The 6024-nt window shown below is 35.4% G+C and overlaps 1 long non-coding RNA gene across 1 annotated transcript; it reads left to right on the top strand.

Moving 5' to 3' along the window:
- The first annotated feature begins 3225 nt into the window (after positions 1–3225).
- Positions 3226–5275, top strand: LOC307166498. The gene is made up of 3 exons (XR_013822640.1): positions 3226–3416; positions 4010–4132; positions 4594–5275. It is a non-coding gene; the product is annotated as an uncharacterized lncRNA (long non-coding RNA).
- Positions 5276–6024: the final 749 nt, after the last annotated feature.

Here is a 6024-nt window from a genome sequence, read left to right as displayed (position 1 = left end):
GTAGTGCTGGGTATACGCAGGTATACGGCGTATACCTACTTCTTTTTCAGTCGGCATTGCGTATACCCACTCCTAAATCCCCTCTGATGCGCATCATTTAGTAGCTAATTCAATCTCATGTGAAAAAAAAAACACCCAGTAAAGACAGTGATGCAGTGATCCCTTGATTCCCCCACGCGCATGCACGCTATTGGGCTAGGCGGGTATACCGTCAATCTGACAACGCCCAACGCCAGATTGGATCAGTAGTACTGTGACGTCGCCGCCGGTCTGTCGTCTGACGTCTCTATCAATCCCATTCAAAAATAGACACGGACTGACGGCGACGGAAGGGTAGACTGCTCCTTCGCCTTCTTCAATCTTAGAAAAGTCACTTTTTACTCTCCATAGTATTGTGCACCTCTCCAAAAATGTAACCATGCTCCCTCTGCATGTGTAATTGCGCGTCAACGCAGACAACAACGCAGAAGTATGAATTAAGCATTAAGCATGGTTGCCTTGCAGCAAGAAGGTCCCTGGTTCAGGGCTAACACAGAAAGGCCTACCACTAACTACTGGGATTTGCTCAGATTGAGTGGAAAGTCATTATCAAGCCAAACCATGCTATAGAAATGGGATAAAGTAAAAAAGGGGTGAAAGACCAGTTTATGGCAGTAGCAGGATGTATGAATATACATTGAATATAGTACATAAATGCATGAATATACACTCTAAAAAATGCTGGGTTGTTTTTTAACCCAGAATGCTGGGTCAAGTCTGTTGGGTAATTTTGTTGGGTTATTTTATCACATTTTAAACACCTTTGGGTAGTTTTAATTTTCCAGTTTTTGGGTTAAACCTGCTGGGTCGCAACACTGGGTTGTTTCACGAGCTTCCCGCCTTGGAGATGTTTAAATTCGCTCCCAAGCTGTCATTTTGAGAGGACAAAGGACAAAGGACAAAAAAACATTAATTTTTATTAATAATTAGTTTGAATTAGCACAATTATAACTTTTTTCGCACCAATAATTCTTAAACTTGTAGTCAGACTAAAATTGGTGATGCAACTTGTACGACAAACAGTTATTACCTCAGAATCAGATATTGACTCGCATAGTCATTTTAATGTGAGACGACAGATTAATACAGTTAATGATTCCGTATCACACGGAACTATGAAATATGTGAATATCTGTGAAAACAGAGGAAAGAGTCGTTTCTGTCACTGACAAGCGAATTGAACAAAGTGAGTCGAGTCACTCAAAACAAAACAATTAATTGAGCAATATGACTCGCTGCTCTTAGGTAAAACCATGATGTCTATGGGTAAAACGCCTGCAATTGTCCTTACCGACATGTAAAAGGCATAAAAAGTAGCCTACGTAAATGTCGTGGGACCGCAGGTATAAAAGAAACTACCATCCGGTTCAAACAAACCGGTTCACACTTGCAAGTTTGAAACAAAATGATTCCCGGAAATGAATCGACTTATCAGCACCGCGAACACTTTCAAAGTAGAGATGGGGAGTCGACTCCAAAAGAGTCGATTCCTCGACTCTCACTAGCCCTAGTGTCGGAATCGACTCCAGGTCAGGAATCGACTCCCCGTGTCGAGTGTTTTTTTCAAGTTCAACACAGCAACAGTTCATTATAACAAAAAGATTATAATGAATGTAAAGATACGGAAATTAAAACAAAAAGATAAAGAAATGAGAGGAAAAAATAAGTAATGCCAGGAAAACAAAGAACAATAATGTATAGATAGTTTTTTTCTGTTGGGTCTGTTTTGCGGCTCAATCAATCATGATGTGGTTCAATACAGTCAATTGGTTGTGATTGGCACAAAACACTGCAGTAGGTTTTACGAACCAATCATGTACCAGTCCTCAGGGTGAGAGTGGGACATGCCCATAATTGGTAAGTGGTGGTTGATTGAGTGATACTGTTGAGTGATGACTGTTTTTGAATCCAGTAACGTTAACTTATAATGGCAACCCCGACCTCAACCGTGTGGAAATATTTCAACCAGACCGTAGACAAAACTAAAGTTCGTTGTGAATTTATGAATAATATATGATGTATTATAGTATGTGTAGCAACGCTGTGTTTATGAAAAGCAAAAACGGCAATAAAACTGGTAATGTGTTGCAATCAGTCATTAAATATACTTTTTTATTTCATATAGGCATTCTTAGAGGTGATTTTTGTTTCTTGTCTGTGTTGATTAATTTTTCAATATTAAACATTTTAATAATGACCTTTACTTATTTGTATACAAAATTAGACGTTTTCTACAGAAGAGCTTTGATATCTATAATTTCCAGGTAATGTATGTAATCATGTAGGTTATCCCTAAATAAGACATTAAAAGACAAGTGCTGTGTAAATAAGAGTATAGTGTTTAGTGTTGTACTTCTGAAAACTGAAGGGAGTAAATTAAGTGTATAACAAAAACTATGTAATGCTTTGTGTGCTTGTCAATTCTTATATATGCATCCTTGTTTCCTTTCCTCTTACCTCCATCCCCTTAGGATGCGAGGATGGAACATTAACATTAGTGAAATGGCATGTACTCACTCTATATGAAGTTCATTTTCTATTATTAAATGACAAGTGCATTAAAAACTATTATTAAACAACAGTTATTATTGGTAATAATATAACTAATATTTTTCAATGTTAAACAAAAAAAGTTAAAAAATAAAGTTAAACATGCTTAAGTTAAAGTTCATAGCTTCACTACATTAAAATTATATAAAATAATATACAAAATAAATAGATAAATACACTGTCTAAAACAAGTCTGCTTTTACAAGTTTAATGATTAATACTAACATATTGCACACTTAAATATGATTTGAAGAAGCTGCGATGTGAAAAGGAGGGGGATTTATAAGGTTTAGTTGATTAAACATTTTAGTAGGAAACATTTGTATCCTCGCTCTTGACTCCTCAGGAAGCCTCCTCGTTCCTCGCCCTCCTCCCGGTGGAATTAAAGAATTTAGATGTCCTACATGAGAGCGGAGCTCGATCGGTTTCAGGGTCGTAGGACATACGAACGAGAAGTGAGGAAACGAGGAAGCATATTGAGACGCACCTTCTGAATCCTGACCCTATTTTAATTCAAAGTAAATGGAGTCGAGGAGTCGATTCCACCGACTCCAAAATTAGGAGTCGGGAGTCGGAGTCGACTCCAAAAAAACCGGAACCGAACACCCCTATTTCAAAGTGCGTGCGTGCATCAGTGCCGTGGGTTGGGGACCAGTGAGGTGATTTGGTGTGGTACAAAAAGTATTTTTTACATAGGCTACATAAATTCGTTTTTGGTAAGTGATGTAATTTAAAATTTCGTTTTTTTTTTCCTAGTTAGAAAACCATATGGATATGAACTCTTCTCTTCGAGTGGCAGTTACCCAGTCTTATCGACAAGTTTAACGGTAAGTTCATGTTTATTATACACTTTGCTGCTTTTACATCTATAATTGACTGCCTGTGATAATCAACTCAACCTCGCGGAACTTAACGCATATAAATTTGATCCGTGCTTAAATATAGGTAGCTCACAAGGCTGCCAACTTCTGAATTAAGCTTGTGGTTCGATTCCGATCTCGATTCAATGTCGATTCATTTGGATAAATATCAGTAGCTACATGTTCATTTTTTAAAGTAAAAAATTACTTAAAGGGGCCCTACTATTCTTTTTAATTTTTTCAACTTTAGTTAGTGTGTTATGTTGCTGTTTGCATAAAAAGATCTGTAAGGTTACAAAAATCAGTCACTCCAAAGGGAGATAGCCTATTTTATGTAACAGAATTTTAAGGATTGCAATTAATTTAGAAAAATTGAATCAGTCTTTGGAAAATATTCCACAAGGTGATGTTTGTTGTTTTAAATTTTCAATACAACATAAAAGGCAAGGTATTTAGTATCATTGTTGCATATTTATTTATGTCTGTAGCTTATTGCACAAATTTTAGTATATTTGTTGTAGCTGGTCCTTTTTCTGAGATGTTATGTCTCTTTTCTGCAGAGAATAGAGGTGATTTTGCTCTTTTGGTCCTTCCCCTTCTTCTTCCTGCCACAGTGTATTGGTCAGAAGGTAAATCGGCCATCTATTGACGAAGCTAGAAAGGCTTTCATTGATCTTCATCTAGTAAGTATAAAACCGCATAACTGCTATTTAAATTGCATTGTAACCTGACTGGAACTGCCTGTGCATTATGCAAGGGGTACATCCAGCCAGTTGATATTGCATAATAAACTTCAACAGGGTAATCAACACAAAGTGGAGGGATCTCGTATCACCCTGAAGGAGTTTATTTTGTGATGAAAACTGACTGGATGTACATTACCTCAAAACAATTCCTGTTAAGCAACTTTGATCCTAGACAAAAAAACAAGATCAAACAAGACATAATGTAAAGCATACCACTTATTATATGGCTTTTCGCCTAATAAAAATATTGATTGTTGAAATCATGATAAACTCCATTTTATGATAAACTTCACACAGTTATTGAACTGAATTGAATCAACACTGAACTGACTTCAACTGAATAATGAAACCGTTGCCATTTAAACAATCTGTATTGTTGTGTTTATTTTCTTTTATAGGTCGGAACGCACATGGTGGATTTTCTAAACCGGGCAGAGTCTACAAAACCCGCGTCTAAGAGTCGTCTTCTTCTTCGGAGTCAAAATTTTTTTTAAATTTCACTGTGTACATACTGTAAAATAGGCCTACAATTTTGCACATCTGTGAATTTCACTTTAATATCTTAAGAATTAAATTATATAAATTACATTGTTCAAAACTAATTTTCTTTCTTTCTCAACTGTATTTGACTTTATTTAACTATACTTGTGTACATTTTTGCATATTTTAAAAATGATTTTGCATTTGCTGGCTTTAAAATGAATTGTCTGTTGATTTCACTGCATATTTAGACCGTTACATGTAATAGTTAAATGTATAAATGTCATTGTTCAGAACTAATCTTCTTTCTTTCTTTAATTGTATTTGACTATTTAATACTTGATGTATTTTTAAATGATTTTGCATTTGCTGAATTTAAAATATAATTGTCAATGTCACTGTATTTAAACCGTTAAACATGTAATAGTTTTAGAACTAATCTTTATTTATTTATTAAAACTGACAATATTGAACTACTTTGATGTCAGCACTAAATGATTTTTGCATTTAAATTTAATGTGCAGTTTGTTGTCATTGTTGCCAATTTTAACACATTTGTGAATGTCAGTTGACAAGCATTAAAAATTATTTTAACAGTCTAAACATGTTCTTCGTTGTTTCTTAATTCAAAGTTTTACAGTAAAGCACAGGTGAAATTATAAGAAAAATAAAAATAACCCAGCAAAAACAACCCAGAATAGCAAATCCATTAATGGTAAAAAAATTACTACATCTTGGGTTTCTAGACAACCCAGCCTGCTGGGTTAAAATGTCACTGGGTTAATTTAACCCAGCATGTGTTCTGTCCAATATTTACCCAGCACTGGGTTGCCAATTGGGTTGTTTTTAACCCAGCCAATTTTAGAGTGTAGCATGTACTCTGCTCTCAATAAATGAATTTATATAATAAGAAAGCGTGATTTCGGCAATTGTAATAAATGTGGATTTTTAGAAACTGTGCATGTGCTTATAAAGTGTATAAGGCATAAAGAATCAAAAAAGAAATAGCTTTGTATAATAAAGATACCTACCAAACCCCCCAGATAGCACACTTCTATTTTATGTGATATTTACAACTGGAAGACGTATTTTTAAGAGTGTTTGCTCATCTGCAATACATCTATAGGACGTTTCCTGTCAGATGTCAAATAGACGTTTAGAAGATGTCTTTAAGATGTAATGATTTAGAATGTATGTTAAACTGACATCTTCTAAACGTCTATTTGACATCTGACAGGAAACGTCCTATAGACGTATTGCAGATGAGCAAACACTCTTAAAAATACGTCTTCCAGATGTAAATATCACATCAAATAGAAGTGTGCTATCTGGGCCCCCCTCCCCCGCGC

Source organism: Squalius cephalus, assembly GCF_949319135.1.
Source record: "Squalius cephalus genome assembly, chromosome: 10".
Classification (NCBI taxonomy): domain Eukaryota; kingdom Metazoa; phylum Chordata; class Actinopteri; order Cypriniformes; family Leuciscidae; genus Squalius; species Squalius cephalus.
The sequence above is the reverse complement of the archived record's forward strand: the minus strand, read 5'-3'. Positions and strand labels throughout refer to the sequence as shown.